This window comes from Pristiophorus japonicus, chromosome 3, assembly GCF_044704955.1.
Source record: "Pristiophorus japonicus isolate sPriJap1 chromosome 3, sPriJap1.hap1, whole genome shotgun sequence".
NCBI lineage: Eukaryota > Metazoa > Chordata > Chondrichthyes > Pristiophoridae > Pristiophorus > Pristiophorus japonicus.
Window position 1 is genome coordinate 319,913,865 of NC_091979.1, and position 21,493 is coordinate 319,935,357.

A 21,493-nucleotide genomic window follows, 5' to 3' on the forward strand; every position below is an offset into this window, starting at 1 on the left:
CTTTTAGAAGCAATAATCCAGGAGAGACAGCCATTTGGACAAGTATGGACTAATACAGGAGAGCCAGCATGGATTTGTTAAGAGCAAATTGTGTTGGACTAACTTGATTGAATTATTTGATGAAGCAACAGAGAGGGTGAATGAGGGCAGTGCAATTGATGCTGTTGATAAGGACGTTCAAAAGGCCACTTTTAGGCTTGTCAGCAAAATTGAAGCCAATGGGATAAAAGGGTGAGTCGCAGCATGGATACAAAAGGGATAGAAGGCAGAGAGTTGTGATGAATGTCTGTAGACGGTGGTGCTGCCCAGGGTTCAGTATTAGGACGAAAGCTGCAGATGCTCGAAGTCTGAAATAAAATGAGAAATACCCAGTAGGTCAGGCAGCATTTGTGGGGAGAGAATTAGAATTAACATTTCAGGTCGATGACCTTTCGTCAGAACAGAGTTCTGCTGAGTATTTCCAGCATTTACTGTTTTTATGTCAGTACTAGGAGCACTGCTGTTTTTGATATACATTAATAACTTGGCTGCAGTGGATGGCCGTGAAAGCAGGAATGGGGTACTGAAGTTGAATGTTCAGCCATGAACTCATTGAATGGCGGTGCAGGCTAGAAGGGCCGAATGGCCTACACCTGCACCTATTTTCTATGTTTCTATGTTTCTATGTTTCTATGCCCTATGCACTCCATAGTGCATTGCTGTTCCACCTTCATGGCCGTTGGATCAGACGTGATCTCCTCCGCCCAATCCACCGCAACAGACTTCACATGCTGGGGTGAGCAGGTCCCGAAAGTCACCGAGGGATAATACCCATCGGCTACCCTCATCTGGTTTAGCCGGCCTGTCAAAGCAGTTTACCGGGGGTGTGGCCGCTGTGCATGCTGCAGCTACTTGGAGCCACAGATGAGAGTTGGATGCCCGGTGGGGGCCAAGGCAGAGGCACTACTCCGAAGAGCACGACAAGTCCACATGTCAGAGGTGCTACCCCTCCCAGACACCCGGCTTCTGCGGAGGAGAGAGTGGGATCGCCCCTGTGCACCGGCCTCCCCACTTTAAAAGCACCTATGCACACAGGTTTGTGCTAACCATCATCCAGCACACCAAGTCCTGCGGCGATGGGGGAGGGGCGAAGCGACAGGTGGAGGTGATCACTGGGAGTCGTCGCCTCAAACCTGCCCGCAGGCGGCCTGTGGGCAAGTGGTCACTCGACTCTGTATCCAGGGCAGCAGAGGAACCCGGCAGCACCCCAGGCGACTGAGCAGCCCTCTTTAGGACAGCACTGCTCACCCTTTATAAGGGAGGGGCCTAGAAAAGGTGGCCCAAACATTGCCTGCCCTTCTATCAACTGGCCAGTATACCGCGGCTGGCAGTTCAACCCATTCTGCGGTCGAAAATACAGCAACAGTCGAAAACTTCATAACACAAGAAAACTTCTTCTCGGACAATGGGACGTTCGCACACTCTTAGACAGAGCTGACACTACAAGACCGGAAAGAAGGACTGCCCTTATTGCAAGAGCAGTTATAACATCGATATAGCGGCTCTGAGCGAGACAAGACTTGCGGAGGAGGGCTGTGTGAGTGAACTTGGTAGCAGCTACACCTTCGATTGGAAAGGCAAGGCAGAGAATGAGAACAGGATCCACGGAGTTGGCATAGCAGTGAAGACTTCTCTTATGCAACAGTTTCCGAATCTGCCTGAAGGGGTTAACGAAAGACTTATGAAACTGTGTTTCCTCCTGAATGCCAAGCGCCACATCACCATTATAGGTGCTTATGCACCCACCCTTCCAAGCCCCGATGAGATGAAAGAGAGGTTCTATGAAGATCTAGACAGACTGGTCAGGTCCACACATGCTGGAGACAAGTTGATCATCCTGGGTGATTTCAACGCACGAGTTGGAAAAGACAGCAAGCGCTGGAAGGGAGTCATTGGACAGCACGGCACAGGAAAATTAACCTGTAATGGTCTCCTCCTCTTGAGTATGTGCGTGGAGAACGACTTGACTATCACAAATATTCTATTCAGACAGGCTGACAAGTACAAAACAACTTGGATGCACCCCAGGTCTAAGCAATGGCACATGATAGACCATGTCATTGTAAGAAGGCGAGACATCAAGGATGTAAAGATCACAAGAGCCATGCAGGGAGCCGAATGCTGGACAGATCACCATCGAGTCAGATCCACTCTCCAGCTGTACATTACTCTACTTCAGCGCAAGCGTCCAAAACCGAGCAGAAGTGCCTTTAACACAGCTAGGCTGAAACATCGGTGGTACTGTGAACAGTTCCAGGATGACCTCGATAACAGGCTGATGTCTCACGGACCACTCACTGACAACACCACACAGGAGTGGACAAAGCTCAAACAGATGGTGACAGACTCAGCAAAGACAACTCTTGGACTTAAAAAGAAGGTACATCAAGACTGGTTTGATGAAAACAACGTTGAGATCTGCAAGACGCTGGATGAAAAGAAAAAAGCATATCTAAAATGGCAAAATGACCCTTCCTCAATTTCCAAGAGGGACCGCTACAGACACATGCAGAGCAAAGCACAAAGAGACCTTTGCCAGATGCAAGATAAATGGTGGCAGACGAAAGCAGAGGAAGTGGAACATTATGCTGAAACTCACAATACCAAGATGTTCTTCAGCGCCATCAAGTCAGCCTATGGACCATCAAAACCCAGCACTACTCCACTCCTTTCAGCAGATGGCAGCACTTTGATCAAAGACAGGACTGGCATAAATGAGAGGTGGAGAGAACATTTCAGCAATCTTCTAAATAGACCTTCAACAGTGAATGAAGAAGCACTTGACTCCATACCCCAGCAACCTATCAAAGAAGATCTTGATCTTCCTCGCAGCATGGACTAAGTAAAGAAAGCCATCAAACAGATGAGTACAGGAAAGCTCCAGGAAAGGATGGAATCCCTGCCGAAATCTACAAGGCAGTAGGCCCAGCAACTCTCGAGGCCTTTCATGACATAATAACTAGCATCTGGGAAGAGGAAGACATGCCACAGGACTTTTGTGACGCTATGATAGTTTCCCTCTACAAGAAAAAGGGCAACAAAGCAGACTATGGCAACTACAGGGGAATATCGCTTCTGTCCATTGCTGGGAAGATCATCGCCCGCATAGTGCTGAACCGACTCATAGCTAGTGTCTCAGAAGCAAATCTTCCAGAAACACAATGTGGCTTTTGACCTGGTCGGAGCACAGCGGACATGATCTTTGCACTCAGACAAGTGCAGGAGAAGTGCATTGAGCAGAACATGGACCTGTACACTGTATTCATTGACCTCACCAAGGCCTTTGATACTGTCAACAGAGCAGCGCTGTGGTCAATCTTGATTAAACTTGGGTGCCCAAGGAAGTTTGTCCACATCATCGAGCTGTTTCATGACAACATGAAGGGTGAAGTGCTCTCAGACACACAACCACGGCCCCATTTACCATCTCAAATGGAGTAAAAAGGTTGTGTACTCACTCCAGTTCTGTTCAACCTATTTACCTGCGTCTTGAACTATGCCATAAAAGACTTGGAGTTTGGGGTCTACCTGAAATATCGATTAGATGGTTCACTGTTCGACCTCCGCCGCCTTGCTGCAAAGACCAAAGTACGGAAACGACTCATCCTACAGGCACTCTTTGCTGACGACTGCGCCCTTATGGCACACAAGGAGAGTGACCGACAATTCATACTCAGCAAATTTGTTGAGGCAACAGAATTGTTTGGCCTTACCATCACCCTTAGTAAAACCGAGGTTCTCTATCAGCCTGCCCCTGGCACCACAGCACCTGCTCCCAGTCTTCATTGGCAGTATACAACTAAAGTCAGTGGACAGCTTCAAGTACCTTGGCGGCACCATATCAAGTGACGGGTCCTTGGACAAGGAGATTGATGCAAGGATCTGTAAAGCCAGCCAGGCACTTGGTCGCTTGCGCACTAAGGTGTTGAGTCACCACCACATCCGACTGTCAACTAAACTGTTGGTGTATAGAGCAGTCGTTCTCTCATCTCTCCTTTATGGATGTGAGACCTGGACACCTACAGGCGACACACCAAAAAGTTGGAAGCTTTCCACATGCGCAGTCTCCGATCTATACTCCACACACTCTGGCAAGACCGGGTGTCAAACCTTGAGGTTCTGGAGAGAGCACAATCAACTAGCATCGAGGTGATGATCATGCGAGCCCAGTCCCGGTGGGCTGGACATGTCATCCGCACGGATGGGTCAAGGATCCCTCGTCAGCTTCTTCACGGCGGCTCTGTGAAGGTCAAAGACACCAGGGGCGTCCCCGCAAGCGCTATAAAGATTGCATTAAGGCTAACCTCCAGTACTGTGGCATCCGACCAAAGGACCTTGAGAATACAGCAGCTAATAAAATCCAGTGGCGAACCCTCACGAGGACTGCCAGCCAGATCTTCGAAGAAAGCCGATGTCAACGCCTGCGGGACACTAGAGATAGACGACATCAGGTGGCAGTACTGTCAGCATCAGGCACACTAAACTTCCCTTGTCCGACGTGCAAGAGACTATGTGCATCCAGAATTGGCCTATACAGCCACTTGAAGACACATGCCATTGATGATTAGCACATCAATGTCTTTGGTGGATACGACAGACTACCAAGAATGAATAACTTGGACAGGGGTACAGGGCACAATTTCAAAATTAGGGTTGCAAGAACAGAGAGACCTGGGGGTGTTGGTGCAAATCTTTGAAGGTGGCAGGGCAGGGTAACAAAGCTGCTAATAAAGCCGATGGGATCCTGGGCTTTATAAATAGAGGCATAGAGTACAAAAGTCAGAAAGTTATGCGCAACCTATAGAAACCACTAATTCGGCCCCAGTTGGAATATTGTGTCCAATTCTGGGCACCACACTTTAGGAAGGGCATGAAGGCTTTGGCGAGGGTAAAGAGTAGATTTACCAGTATGGTTCCAGGGATGAGGGATTACCTTTACGTGGATAGACTGGAGAAGCTGGGGTTGTTCTCCTTAGAGTGGAGAAGGGTAAGAGGAGATTTTATAGAGATGTTTAAAATCATGAAGGGGTTAAACAGAGTAAATAAAGAGAAGCTGTATCCAGTGGCTGAAGGGTCAACAACCCGAGAGCACTGATTTCATTTAAAACTTTTGATAAGGTCCCATATGGCAGACTGGTCACGAAAGTAAAAGCCCCTGGGATCCAAGGCAAAGTGGAATGTTGGATCTAAAATTGGCTCAGAGGCAGGATGCAAAGGGTAATAAAAACAGAAATTGTTGGAAATCTCATCGGGTCAGGCAGTATCTGTGGAGAGAAAAACAGAGTTAATGTTTCAGGTCAAGGACCTTCCATCGACCTGAAACAATAACTCTGTTTCTCTCTCCACAGATGCTGCCTGACCCAGTATTTTCTGTTTTTATTTCAGATTCCAGCATCCACGGTATTTTGCTTTTGAATTAGGAAAGGTGATGGTTGATGGGTGTTTCCAGTGGGATTCCACAGGGCTCAGTACTAGGTCTCTTGCTTTTTGTGGTATATGTCAATGATTTAGACTTGAAAGTAGGAGATATAATTAAGAAGTTTGCAGATGATACAAAAATCGGCTGTGTGGTTGATAATGAAGGAGAAAGCTGTAGACTGCAGGAAGATATCAATGAACTGGTCAGTTGGGCAGAACAGTGGCAAATGGGATTCAATCCGTAGAAGTGTGAGGTAATGCATTTGGGGAGGGCTAACAAGGCAAGGGAATACACAATAAATGGTAGGACACTGAGAAGTGTAGAGGAACAAAGGGACCTTGGAGTGCATGTCCACAGATTCCTGAAGGTAGCAGGCCAGGTAGATAAAGTGGTTAAGAAGGCATACGGAATGCTTGCCTTTATTAGCCAAGGCATAGAATACAAGAGCAGGGAGGTTATGCTGGACCATATAGACCAGTTAGCCTAACATCTGTCATTGTGAAAATTCTGGAGTCCATCATTAAGGGAGTAGTAGCAGGTCATTTAGAAAATCAAAATGCAGTAAAGTAGAGTCAGCATGGTTTTATGAAAGGGAAATCATGTATGTCAAACTTGCTGGAGTTCCTTGAGGATGTAACGAGCAGGGTGTATAAAGGGGGACCAGTAGATGTTGTGTATTTGGATTTCCAGGAAGCATTCGATAAGGTGCCACACAAAAGGTTACTGCACAAGATAAGAACTCACGGGGTTGGGGATAATATATTAGTGTGGATAGAGGATTGGCTAACTAACAGAAAACAGAGAGTCAGGATAAATGGGTCATTTTCAGGTTGTCAAACTGTAACTAGTGGGGTGCCACAGGGATCAGTGCTGGGACCTCAACTATTTACAATTTGTATTCATGATTTAGATGAAGGGACCGAGTGTAACGTAGCCAAATTTGCTGATGATATAAAGATAGGTGGGAAAGCAAGTTGTGAGGAGGCCATAAAGAATCTACAAAGGGTAATAGATAGGCTCTGTGAGTGGGCAAACATTTGGCAGATGGAGTATAATGTGGAAAAATGTGAGGTCATCCACTTTGGTTGGAAAAGTAAAAAAGCAAATTACTATTTAAATGGGGAGAGATTACAAAATGCTGCAGTACAGAGGGATCTGGGGGTTCCTGTACATGAAACACAAAAAGTTAGTATGCAGGTACAGCAAGTAATCAGGAAGGCAAATGGAATGTTGGCCTTTCTTGCAAGGGGGATGGAGTATAAAAGCAGGGAAGTCCTACTCCAACTGTACAAGGCATTGGTAAGACTACACCTGGAGTACTGTGTACAGTTTTGGTCTCCTTATTTAAGGAAGGATATTCTTGCATTAGAGACAGTTCAGAGAAGGTTTATAAGGTTGATTCCTGAGATGAAGGGGTTGTCATATGAAGAAAGGTTGAGCAGAATGGGCCTATTGGAGTTTAGAAGAATGAGAGGTGATCTTATTGAAACATATAAGATTCTGAGGGGGCTTGACAGGGTAGATGCAGAGAGGATGTTTCCCCTCATGGAGGAATCTAGAACTCGGGGGCATAGTTTCAGAATAAGGGGTTGCCCATTTAAGACAGAAATGAGGAAGAATTTCTTCTCTCAGAGGGTTGTGAATCTTTGGAATTCTCTACCTTAGGGAGCTGTATAGGCTGAGTCTTTGAATATATTTAAGGTGGAGATAGACATATTTTGAATGATAAGGGAATAAACGGTTATGGGGAGCGGGCGGAGAAGTTTAGTTGAGGCGAGGACCAGATCAGCCATGATCTTACTGAATGGCGGAGCAGGCTCGAGGGGCCAAATGGCCTACTCCTGCTCCTATTTCTTATGTTCTTGTGTTCTTAGGAACTGTATAAAATAATAGTTAGGCCACAGCTAGAGTACTGCATGCAGTTCGGGTCACCACATTACAGGAAAGATGTGATTGCACTTGAGAGGGTACAGAGGAGATTTACGAGGATATAAAAGCAAAATACTGCGGATGCTGGAATCTGAAATAAAAGCAGAAAATGCTGGAAATCTCAGCGGGTCAGGCAGCATCTGTGGAGAGAAACAGAGTTAATGTTTCTGGTCAATGATCCTTTGTCAGAACTGGCGAGTGTTCAAAATGAACACATTCTTAAGGAGCACTGAAAGGGGGAGGGGAGGAAAGAACAAAAGATAAGGTCTGTGATAGGGTGGAAGACAGGAGAGAACTGTATAAAACACTAATTAGGCCACAGCTAGAGTACTGCATGCAGTTCTGGTCACCACATTACAGAAAAGATGTGATTGCACTAGAGAGAGTACAGAGGAGATTTACGAGGATGTTGCCTGGACTGGTGAATTTTAGCTATGAGGAAAGATTGGATAGGCTGGGGTTGTTTGAAACAGGGAGACTGAGGGAAGACCTTAGTGAGCTGTATAAAATGATGAGGGGCCTGGATAGAGTGGATAAGAAGGACCTATTGCCCTTAGCAGACGGGTCAACAACCAGGAAGCATAGATTTAAAGTAAGTGGTAGCAGGTATGGAGGGGATTTGAGGGGAAATGTTTTCACCCAGAGGGTGGTAGGGGTCTGAAAGGGTGGTAGAGGCAGAAACCCTCATCACATTTAAAAAGTACTTGGATATGCACTTGAAGTGCTGTAACCTACAAGGCTACAGACCAAGAGCTGGAAAGTGGGATTAGGCTGGATAGCTCTTTGTCAGACTAGAACTAGGGGGCACAGGCTCAAAATATGGGGGAGCCAATTTAAAACCGAGTTGAGAAGGAATTTCTTCTCCCAGAGGGTTGTGAATCTGTGGCATTCTCTGCCCAGGGAAGCAGTTGAGGCTAGCTCATTGAATGTATTCAAATCACAGATAGATAGATTTTTAAGCAATAAGGGAATTAAGGGTTATGGGGAGCGGGCGGGTAAGTGGAGCTGAGTCCACGGCCAGATCAGCCATGATCTTTTTGAATGGTGGGGCAGGCTCGAGGGGCTAGATGGCCTACTCCTGTTCCTAATTCTATGTTCTTATGTTCTTATGTTCTTATGTCATATGTCAACGGCTAAATACTATAGAATCTTTAGAGGAATATAGAAAGTTAAGAGGCAAAATTAAAAAGGATATTAGGAATGCTAAGAGGGAGCGCGAGAAATTCTTGGCCAGTAAAATTAAGGAAAACCTTAAGATGTTCTATAAATATATTAAGAGTAAGAGGGTAACTAAAGAAAGGGTAGGGCCTATTAGAGACCATGAGGCTAATCTTTGTGTGGGGGCGGAAGATGTTGGTAGGGTTCTTAACGAACACTTTGCATCTGTTTTCACAAAGGAAAGGGGCAATGCAGATACTACTATCGAGGAGGAGTGTGATATGCTGGATGAAATAAATATAGTGAGAGAGGAAGTATTAAGAGGTTTAGCAGCTTTGAAAGTAGATAAGTCTCCAGGCCCGGATGAAATGCATCCCAGGTTGTTGAGCGAAGTAAAAGAGGAAATAGCAAAGACCTTGACCATCATTTTCCAGTCCTCTTTGGATTTGGGCATGGTGCCGGAGGATTGGAGGACTGCTAATGTAGTACCCTTGTTTAAGAAAGGAAAAAAGGATAGGTTGAGTAATTACAGGTCTGTCAGCCTAACGTCAGTGGTGGGAAAATTATTGGAAAAAATCTTGAAAGACAGGATAAATCTGCATTTGGGTAAGTCAGGATTAATTAGGTACAGTCAGCACCGATTTGTTAAGGGAAGATCTTGTATGACTAAACTGACTGAATTTTTTAAGGAGGTAACCAAGAGGGTCGATGAGGGTAGTGCGTACGATGTAGTATATATGGACTTTAGCAAGGCTTTTGATAAGGTTTCGCATGGTAGACTGGTCATGAAGGTTAAAGCCCATGGGATCCAGGGCAAAGTGGCAAGTTGGATCCAAAATTGGCTTAGAGGTAGGAAGCAAAAGGTAATGATTGAGGGATGTTTTTGTGACTGGAAGAATGTTTCCAGTGGGGTTCCGCAGGGCTCAGTACTGGGTCTCTTGCTTGTTGTAGTATATATCAACGATTTAGATTTGAATATAGGGAGTATGATTAAGAAGTTTGCAGACGACATTAAAATTGGCTGTGTGGTTGATAATGAAGAGGAAAGTCATGGGCTGCAGGAGGATATCAATCTACTGGTCAGGTGGGCAGAGCAGTGGCAAATGGAATTTAATTCAGAGAAGTATGAGGTGATGCACTTTGGGAGGGCTAATAAGGAAAGGTATACATATTAAGCGGAGGGCACTTAATAGTCTAGATGAACAAAGGGACCTTCGAGTGCTTGTCCACAGATCCCTGAAAGTAGCAGGCCAGGTAGATAAGGTGGTTAAGAAGGCATACGGAATGCTTGCCTTTATTGGCCAAGGCATAGAATATAAGAGCAGGGAGGTTATGCTTAAATTGTATAATACTTTGGTTAGGCCACAGCTGGTGTGCTGCAGTTCTGGTCGCCGTATTATAGGAAGGATGTGATTGCACTAGAGAGGGTGCAGAGGAGTTTTACTAGGATGCTGTCTGGAATGGAGAATCTTAGTTATGAAGACAGATTAGATAGGCTGGGTTTGTTCTCATTGAAACTGAGAAGGTTGAGAGGAGACCTCATCGAGGTGTACAAAATATTGAGGGGCCTGGACATAGTGGATAGTAAGGGTCTATTTCCATTGGTGGAGCAGGCTATTATGAGGGGGAATTGTTTTAAAATAGTTGGTGGAAGGTTTAGAGGGGATTTGAGGCGGGGCGGGGGGGGTCCTTCTTTACGCAGAGGGTTGTGGGGATCTGGAACTCGCTGCCTGAAAGAGTGATGGATGCAGAAACTCTCACCACTTTTAAGGGATGGTTGGATGGGCATTTAAAGTGCCGTAACCTGCAGGGTGATGGACTTTGAGCTGGTAATTGGAATTAGACTGGATGATCTTTTGTTGGTCGGTGCACATATAATGGTAAGTACTTCAGGGGATAGAATACAGCCAGGGTGATCTCCTGGACTAGTTTCGATCGCCTGGATGGGTCAGGGAGGAATTTTCCCAGATTTTTTCTCCCTAAATTGGCCTGGGTTTTTAGCTGATCTTTGCCTCTCCCAGGAGATCACATGGCTCCAGTTGGGGTGGAGTGTCGAATGTTTTTAGTATAAGGGGTGTTGCAGTGGTGTGGGGTGAACTGGTCGGGATGGGTGCTCTTTGCATTTCCGTCATTGTTCATCGGTTTATTGGCTGGTGCAGACACGATGGGCCAAAATGGCCTCCTTCTGCGCTGTAAATTTCTATGTTTCTATGATTCCAATCTACGGGAACTGTTCTAGAATCTATGGAAATTTGGAAGATGGCAACCAATGCATCCATTATCTGCATAGCAACCTCTTTCAAAACCCTAAGATGTAAGCCGTCAGGTCCAGGGGATTTATCGGCTTTCAGTCCCATTAATTTCTCCAGTGCTATTCTTTTACTAATACTAATTTCTTTCAGTTCCTGATTCCTGCTAGACACTTGGTTCTCCCCTATTTCCGTTAGGTTTTTTGCGTCTTCTTCTGTGAAGACAGACATTGAGGGGCCAAAATTCAGGGTCTCAGAATGACCTGTTACTGCCCATTTGCAGCAGCCATGTGTCAGAATCCCGTGGCTGCCGCTTTGTGGTCAGCTGGCCGACCCGGCCCACAGTCAGGTCATAGATTTTTCGGCCTGGACCCGTTTCCGCCCCGTGCTGGTGACTGCAGCACCACTGCTTTCCCTCACCTGAAAAATGCACCGACCGAAATTCAGGTTGAAAATCGTAGCCCCGCCGCGCGATGTCCCCGACATGTTTTTCTGTCACTGCACCTTATCCAGAGTGTGTGCGGCCCAGCAGCCCTTCAAGGGGAGGGCCAACTGCCGCAGCTGCCATGTATTTATTTTTGCCGGCTGACTTCCCGATCGGCCAGCAAGGCAGTGACATAGGGCCCAAGTTTCCACACGATAAAAAAACGGGCGCCCCTCCGAGCTGGGCGCCCGTTTTTCGCGCCTAAAACGGCACCGGAAAAAAAACGCGCGATTCTGGAGAGCCCTGCAGCTCCTTGTCTGTTTGGCGTGGCGCCCAGGGGGGCGGAGCCTACACTCGCGCCGATTTTGTAAGTGGGAGGGGGCGGGTACTATTTAAATTAGTTTTTTTCCTGCCGGCAACGCTGCGTGTGCGCGTTGGAGCGTTCGCGCACGCGCAGTGTGAAGGAAACATTGGCACTCGGCCATTTTTGTAGTTCTTTGTAGCTGTTTAATTTTTGAACATTTTTTAATAAAAGCACATTGCCATCAGCACATCAGCACTGAGGCTTCCTGCTGCCTGCCTGCCCCTCCCTCCCTCCCTCCCTCCCATTCGCGGGAACGACGCCACACCGCTGAGCTGACTGAAGCACTTTCACACAGGTAGGAAGATGGTTTATTTAATCTTTTCTTTGCTTATAAATGTTTATTCAGGTTGGATTTATTTGTATAATATTTGTAGAAGTATAAATAAGGATTTATTGTAGAATTTAATTACTTCCCTTCCCTCCCCCTCCCCCCCACCTCGTTCTGGACGCCTAATTTGTAACCTGCGCCTGATTTTTTAATGTATAGAACAGGTTTTTTCAGTTCTACAAAAATCTTTACTTGCTCCATTCTAAGTTAGTTTGGAGTACGTTTTCACTGTGGAAACTTTGAAATCAGGTGTCAGTGGCCGGACACGCCCCCTTTTGAAGAAAACAATTCTGTTCCAAAGTAGAACTGTTCTACCTGACTAGAACTGCAGAAAAAAAAATGTGGAGAATTGCGATTTCTAAGATAGTCCGTTCTCCACCAGTTGCTCCTAAAAATCAGGCGCAAATCATGTGGAAACTTGGGCCCCAACAGTCAGCCTGACAACTCCTCTTGGGTGCCAGGCCGCTGGCCCGGCCAAAACCCTCCCTGGCGGCCCAGTGTCCGAAATTTTTATAAAGGGCTGTACTTTCCACTTCAGATCGCTGGTCTCGTGCCCATATATCGCCCCAAAAAGCAGGCTGTTGCTCATTTTAATTAAAAAGTGGAAAGTTGGGCCGGAACATCGCCGGAAAATTGCCGGCCCAACTTTCGCGTCACATCGCCGAGGTGATCACCCACACATCGCCCAGCGCAACTTTCGGCACATCGCCCACACATCGCCGGGCTGATCGCTCGCCGAAAAGATCGCTGGACATCGCCGGAGAAAAGCTGCTTTTACCCGGCCTTCCACACAGAACTCGGCACTATGGACACCATTTTGAATGTCGAAGGAAGTGAAGAGACTGCTTAAACAAGGGGCTTATAATTTGATTCCATGCTCGTGTGTATGCGGTTCCTTATTTTACTTTCATTGGGCTCAATTTTCCCCAAGCCTGTTTTCTGGCGTATAGCCAGAGTTACGCCAGGTTTTCTAGGCCAGAAATGCGGCAGAAATATTTTGCCAAAGATTCCCTGATCTATAATTTGAGTTTGGCACCGCACAGCAGAACCAGTCGCCTCAGGGGGTGGAGCCTGCTGTTTGCGCCAAAAAACAATGACGTATCTTCTGCGCATGCGCGGGAAAAAAAGTTGCATCTTTGATGTCGTTCCAATGGACGCGCATGCTCAGTACAGCTCGGATTAGGCAATCGGCCATTTTTAAAGAGCCAGTTGTGTGTGTGAGAAGTAGTGCTGTGAGAGCATTGGAAAAATCACAGCTGCAGCAGTACAAGATGCAACGCGGTGCAAGGACCACGAGATCTGGAGGCCAGTGTAAAAAGAAATGGCAGGACCTTGGTAAAGTAGTTAGTGTAAGTAATAATTTCATTTATTCAATGCAAATGTAAATGTGACCAGCTGTATATGTCCCACCCAGCAGAAAGACACCCTCTCTAAAAAGTTGCATTTTCATCTTTGCAGAGGAAGGTGGCATATAATAAGAGAAAAAACTTGAACAGGAGGAGGCCCGGCAAATCTGCACCCACTGACACCCTTGGAAGAGAGGGTCGCTGCTTTGACGGGGCCTGCCTGGAAAAAAAAGCCAGTACTGCACAAGCTGGGCCCACACTCAAAGGAGAGGGTAAGTGCTGCAAATTCATCATGGCCCTTCAAATCAACCTGCTGCCTGGCCTTCAATGTGTGAGCATACTTCTGTTATATTTTGGAGAACTTGAGGCCGACCCTGACAATCCAGAAGAAGATTCAGATGCGGACGTGCCTGAAGAGGAGAACATCTTCCAATCCAAACCTCCAGACCAAGAACATGGGGGGTCGGGGGGTGGGGGGGGGGAGGGAGAGGGGATGGAGCTGGATGAAGCTCCCACTGTTGTACTGAATATGGAGGAGGTGCTGCTCATGGAGGTGCCAGTCCCTACCGTGACTAGTGGTTTGAGTGTTGGTGGGACATTCCATGGTTTCACACCTTCCGAGGTTGCGGGTCCCAGTGGTGGGATGAAGCGAGGCACACCCAGGGCCCCACCATCCCAGGCTGTGGGTTCCAGTGGTGGGGTGTAGTGAGGCACACCCAGGGCCCCACCGTCCCAGGCTGCGGGTCCCAGTAGGATGAAGCGAGGCACACCCAGGGTCCCACCATCCCAGGCTGTGGGTTCCAGTGGTGGGATGAAGCGAGGCACACCCAGGGTCCCACCATCCCAGGCTGTGGGTTCCAGTGGTGGGATGAAGCGAGGCACACCCAGGGTCCCACCATCCCAGGGCTGCGGGTCCCAATGTTGTGGTGCAGCGAGGCACACCCAGGGCCCCACCATCCCAGGGCTGCGGGTCCCAATGTTGTGGTGCAGCGAGGCACACCCAGGGCCCCACCATCCCAGGCTGTGGGTTCCAGTGGTGGGGTGCAGCGAGGCACACCCAGGGCCCCACCATCCCAGGCTGTGGGTTCCAGTGGTGGGGTGCAGCGAGGCACACCCAGGGCCCCACCATCCCAGGCTGCAGGTTCCAGTATTGGGGTACGAGGCACACGCGTGGGGAGGAGGGGAAGGAGAGCTCGACCGCATTCTCCTGAGATGCAGGATGTAACAGATGTGATTCAGATGATGTCATTGAGTGCGGAAAGCATTGACCTTACCCGATCACTCTGGGACGCCATCAGTGTGGTGAGTGATGAGGCAGCGGGACTGTCAGGAGAAGTAACAACACTCGCCGGGACCATCAGTGAGCGAATAGTGGCCATGAGGGAGGGAATGTCAGAGGTAGTGCAAACTAAGTCACTGGCCATGAGGGAGGTAATGTCAGAGGTAGTATTGGCCATTGGGGAGAGAATGTTGCAGGCCACTGAGACACTTTCAGAGCGCATGAGGGACGGCAAGTGTGACTTAGCTGCTGCGATAAGGGAACGTGCCCAGACCCTGCGCCCATTGTCAGAATCAACTGCCACTCCCACTGCAATCCTCACAGCAGCCTCTGAAGAGCCCAAAGCCGGGCCTTTTAACTTGCCGCCTGACGCTGATGCCCCCCACCGTCAAGAGGTGCGCAGTACCCGAGATGTTAGAAGGAATAAGCTTGGTACCAAGCCCAAAATCACAGCGGGCAGGGGTGGTGGAGAGTCCAAGATCAAGTGCAGCGGGCGGTCTGAGAATAAGGGGGATGAGAGATGGGTGCAGCCTTTCTTTGCTGCTGTTGTTGTTGTTGTTATTATTGTTACTGTTGTAACTGTTCTTAAATTAAACATTTTTTGTAAAGTAAAGTACATGTTGGTCCCTTAGAAGATGAGAAGGGGGAATTTAATAATGGGAAATGTGGAAATGGCTGAGAACTTAAACAATTATTTTGCTTCGGTCTTCGCAGTGGAAGACACAAAAGCCATGCCAAAAATTGCTGGTCACGGGAATGTGGGAAGGGAGGACCTTGAGACAATCACTATCACTAGGGAGGTAGTGCTGGACAGGCTAATGGATCTCAAGGTAGACAAGTCCCCTGGTCCTGATGAAATGCATCCCAGGGTATTAAAAGAGATGGCAGAAGTTATAGCAGATGCATTCGTTATAATCTACCAAAATTCTCTGGACTCTGGGGAGGTACCAGCGGATTGGAAAGCAGCTAATGTAACGCCTCTGTTTAAAAAAGGGGGCAGACAAAAGGCAGGTAACTATAGGCCGGTTAGTTTAACATCTGTAGTGGGGAAAATGCTTGAAGCTATCATTAAGGAAGAAATAGGAATAGTGCAATCAAGCAGACACAACATGGATTCATGAAGGGGAAATCATGTTTAACTAATTTACTGGAATTCTTTGAGGATATAACGAGCTTGGTGGATAGAGGTGTACTGATGGATATGTTGTATTTTGATTTCCAAAAGGCATTCGATAAGTTGCCACACAAAAGGTTACTGCAGAAGATAAAGGTACGCAGAGTCAGAGGAAATGTATTAGCATGGATAGAGAATTGGCTGGCTAACAGAAAGCAGAGAGTCAAGATAAACGGGTCCTTTTCAGGTTGGAAATCGGTGGTTAGTGGTGTGCCACAGGGATCGGTGCTGGGACCACAACTGTTTACAATATACATAGATGACCTGGAAGAGGGGACAGAGTGTAGTGTAACAAAATTTGCAGATGACACAAAGATTAGTGGGAAAGCGGGTTGTGTAGAGGACACAGAGAGGCTGCAAGGAGATTTAGATAGGTTAAGCGAATGGGCTAAGGTTTGGCAGATGGAATACATTGTCGGAAAATGTGAGGTCATCCACCTCGGGAAAAAAAAACAGTAAAAGGGAATATTATTTGAATGGTGAGAAATTACATCATGCTGCGGTGCAGAGGGACCTGGGGGTCCTTGTGCATGAATCCCAAAAAGTTAGTTTGCAGGTGCAGCAGGTAATCAGGAAGGCGAATGGAATGTTGGCCTTCATTGCAAGAGGGATGGAATACAAAAGCAGGGAGGTCCTGCTGCAACTGTATAGGGTATTGGTGAGGCCGCACCTGGAGTACTGCGTGCAGTTTTGGTCACCTGACTTAGGGAAGGATATACTAGCTTTGGAGGGGGTACAGAGACGATTCACGAGGCTGATTCTGGAGATGAGGGGGTTACCTTATGATGATAGATTGAGTAGACTGGGTCTTTACTCGTTGGAGTTCAGAAGGACGAGGGGTGATCTTATAGAAACATTTAAAATAATGAAAGGGATAGACAAGATAGAGGCAGAGAGGCTGTTTCCACTGGTCGGTGAGACTAGAACTAGGGGGCACAGTCTCAAAATACGGGGGAGACAATTTAAAACCGAGTTGAGAAGGAATTTCTTCTCCCAGAGGGTTGTGAATCTGTGGAATTCTCTGCCCAAGGAAGCAGTTGAGGCTAGCTCATTGAATGTTTTCAAATCACAGATCGATAGATTTTTAACCAATAAGGGAATTAAGGGTTATGGGGAGCGGGCGGGTAAGTGGAGCTGAGTCCACGGCCAGATCAGCCATGATCTTATTGAATGGCGGAGCAGGCTCGAGGGGCTAGATGGCCTACTCCTGTTCCTAATTCTTATGTTATGTTGTAAGTTATGTAAATTTACATGTTTATAAGTGATCTTAAAGTTTTTAAGTGAACTTAAAGGGTGGTATTAAAGTAGATTTTGATACAAGAATAATTTTATTAAAGTTAAGATAAGTACATTACAAACTTTTGAATACAATATATTTTACATTAACACTGAATCATGTTCTATTAACATGACACAACATTATGGAACAGCTCTAAACAGTAACCATGTCCATGTGGATTAGTTGTCACTGAGCCCTCAGACATCAGTAAAGCATTTATGGATGAGCTGCTGGCGCAAGGCTCGAGCAATCGTTAAAGGAGCATGATGGCCCGTCCTCCGTCATCGTGCTCTGGCCTCAGGCACTTGCATGGCCTCCTCATCCTCATCATCCACCTCCTCCTCCTCCTCCTCCTCCTCCTCCTCCTCCTCCTCCTCATCATCTGCATCTTCCACATCACTATCATCAGCCACTCTCACCGCAGGTGGGTCTTCTTCCACTACCAGCTGCTGCCTCATGATGGCTAAGTTATGCAGCATGCAGCACACAACAGTGAACTGACCGACAATCTCAGGGGAATATTGCAAGTAGCCTCTGGAATGGTTTAGGCATCGGAAACACTGTTTCAATATGCCAATGGTCCTCTCAATGATGCTGCGCGTTGCAATGTACGACATGTTGTATTGACGGTCAGCTTCCGTCCGGGTTACGCGTAGCGGCGTCATGAGCCAGGTGACGAGGCTGTATCCTTTGTCTCCCAGTAGCCAGCTCTGCCCTTCTGGCTGCTGCTCAAACATGGCAGATATAACGCTGTCACGTAGGATGAACACATCATGGGTGCTGCCAAGGTATCTTGCATCGACTGACATGATGCAATGCATGTCGTCACACGCGAGCTGTACATTAATGGAATGGAAGCCTTTTCTATTCCTGTACAGCTCGGAATCCTGCAAAGGTGCTCGCAAGGTGATGTGGGTATAATCACTGCAGCCCTGTATCTTTGGGAAGCTAGCAATTGGAGAAGCCCACAGCCCTGTCATGGATTGCTTGGGTAGTCATGGGGAACTTGATGAAGTCATTCCTCCGCGTATACAGTGCAGCCGTAACTTGGTAAACACGTATTGCACGTTGAGAGATGGCGCACACATCCCCAATTGTAGCTTGAAATGATCCGGAGGCATAGAATGAAAGTGCAGCTGTAACCTTCACTTCAACTGACAAAGCAGTCCTCCTGACGTTTCTCGGCGACAGGTCTGCTTTCACCAACTCACAGATCTCACGGACAGCTTCTTTGCAGAAACGCAGCCTTCTGACACAGTCTGTATCACTCAGGTGCAGGTACAAATGCCTGACTCGATATACCCAAGGTGGGCAAGGCCTCCTGCCCAGCACCCTATAGGCTCTGATGTTCCTGATGCGATGAGTTCTAATCAATTGACTCCTACGTAGCACCATGATGCAGAAGGCTCGCAGGAGGTATGGCATTGTCAGTATTGCCCCCATACTTAAAGTTAAACTTTCAAAGAAGCTCAAAACGGCATTAAAGCAGGCAGCACAGTTTGCAGTTCTTTCTCTCCACCCAAAGGTCTTGTGACCTCTCCTCTCCCCCCCCCCGCCCCCGAGTCTGGTGACCTCTCTCTCCCTCCCCCTCCCTGGGCTACAGCCGTAAGATTAGCTATCTCTCCTCCTCCCCAGGCTACTAGCCGTAAGATCGGCTATCTCTCTCCCCCCCTCTTCACTCTCCACCCCCTACCCCCACGGCTTGTTTTGGAGCTGAACCTCGAGCCCCTTTGTCCGGGCGCGAGGCCGATTCTGCCGGCCAAACCTACGACCCTCCATGCCTTCTTCAAGACATTCGCTGTTGGCGTGTGAGTGAGTAAAAAAATGAGAAAGCTTGTGAAATCCAACAAATTTACACTTCTACGTTGACAGGTTAAAAATAAGTTGAACTTTATTATTGATTTTGACAGTGTTCTTGACTCCCTCCAAAATCTTTGATTTAAAAACAATGGCGTCTCTCAGCGCAGATTTGTAAATGTGCGTTGGTTTTCTTAACTCACCGGAAGGTTTTTCGGGAGTGGCCAGATATGCCGACCTAAGAGAAAAAAATGTTGTCCAAACTGCGAACAATTGAAAAAACCGGCGCAGACATGAGCAGACTTTGACGTAAAAAAAAAACTGGCCTAGAAACACCGTAACTAACTCAGTTACACCAGCGCAGATCGCAGGGGGGATAGTTTGGAAAAAATAAATACGCCAAAAATTTGACTCAATACGCCAAAAAAAAGCAGCCTACTGCGAGAAAACGGCGCAAATCACCGGGGAAAATTGAGCCCAGGAACTCCCCCACTCAAAAATGGATTACAAAATGCTACAAGTCTGTATAAATGCAACAGCTGGCTTTCAATAGTCCCCAAGACTTTTTAATTTTAGTAATCAACTGTGCAGAAATGTAAAATTCATAATACTGTTGATCTTTGTTAATCGTTATTAAAATGAGATATTTGCAGTGGAAGTGATGTGGAGTTGTAGTAGAAACACAGAAACATAGAAACATAGAAACATAGAAACACAGAAACATAGAAACATAGAATATAGGTGCAGGAGTAGGCCATTCGGCCCTTCGAGCCTGCACCACCATTCAATGAGTTCATGGCTGAACATGCAACCTCAGTACCCCATTCCTGCTTTCTTGCCATACCCCTTGATCCCCCGAGTAGTAAGGACTTCATCTAACTCCTTTTTGAATATATTTAGTGAATTGGCCTCAACAACTTTCTGTGGTAGAGAATTCCACAGGTTCACCACGCTCTGGGTGAAGAAGTTTCTCCTCATCTCGGTCCTAAATGGCTTACCCCTTATCCTTAGACTGTGGTGATCAACAAAATAACATTGAATAAAATTGCATAGCTAGAGGAATACTGAATCCCGAACATGCATTACCCACTGGTTCTTTGTCTTTTTACACCAAAAGTCGGATAAAGTTCAAACCGGCAAAATTAGTCTTTATGTTCGAAACATCTTTGTGCAAAGAGCGATTAACACTTGGTGGGTGGGAGGTGGGGAGAAGGTTTATTATTTGTAGCAAAATTGTAAACATGGCTCCTAAATTTCTGAAGAACAAGGAGGTTATCACTCGTAGTGACTAATGTTCTCAACTATAAGTTCCAGTTTACTAATTGTCGTGTCATTGGCAAAATACGGCTCTGCTCTGTGTCAGGGATTTGATGCTGACTTTCTGCTAGTCAGAAAATAGAACCCTTGTCTTTCAAACTTGCTTTGATCATTTTAATGCCACAATGTCATTTCCATAATGGGTTTAACTTGGCAGTTAACAGTTATTGTGAGTGAAGTATATACAGCACCAATTGAGACAGTGATTAGGAAGCAGATCTAATGTAACGTAATGTAATCTAATATAATATTATCTAATGAGATCTAATCTATTATAATCGAACCTGATGCAATGTTCATGTAAAGTTTCTGTTAATGTGCCATCAAACATTGAAACCTTTATTTTCAACACTTTGTGTTCTTGGACAGATTTGTGTGCTCCTTTGGAAGTGGCTCAGTGAGTTGCAGTGAATGGTGAGACATAACGGTACCCCCCGAATCCCCCCCCACCCCCAGGCTCAATGGTCATAAGTGTGAAAGGAATGGCTTGGGCATTGTAAGGATGCTTTATGGTGTTGTTGTGGGTGCTGCCAACCTGACGTACCATGTGGCACCCAAGGTGTACAGTGTCAAATGAAGTAAATTTGGCCATGGTGAGGCCATCCCTGGTGGCCTGGCCATTGTTGTACAACAGTTGCATTAATGTTTTAACTTCACTTATGTTATTCGAAGAAACTGCACAACAATTGCAAAAGTCAATACATTTTTAAAATAATTGAACAATTTAACTACATTTTTCAACTGTAACAAACCCCCCCACCCCCCCGACAAACACCCAACAATAAATGTAAAAAACGACAACACTAAGAAAATACAACAATAACAACAATAAAACACCCCACTCCCTACCTGCGGCCACGTTTCCCTCCAGATGCTGTACCCGCCCCCTCGCATCTTAACCCCACCTCGTTTTGGTCCCCGGGTACCAGGATGAAGCAGGAGTGTAGCGGGCTACAGCAAGACTTCCTGCCGTGGTGGGGGTGATGGTGGCGCGATCGCCTGTGGGGAGGGGGGGTGTTGGAAGGGAAGACAAAGCTGGGGCATCGCCTTCCGAGTCAGAAGGAAGTGCTTCCTCCTGACTCGCTGTTGCTGGTGGTGTGTGTGACGGTGGCACCTTGGGGTTCAGTGCCGTGTCTCATCAACAACGCATGCCGCGAGGCATCGATGGAGGCGGTCTGCGCACGCATCTCCAAGAGCGTCTGCTGCGGAATCTCCGCTTGCACAACACAACCCGGGACATGTCCCTTGTCAACACCACGAACGCCTGGAGCTGCTCGCGACTGATTGCGACACTTTCCTCGCACAGGGCGATCAAACCCTCTATCCGATCGGCCAGAGGACGCGAGTGCTGACCTCGCTGACCCGACTTCCGTGGGGTGGGCGTGTGCACG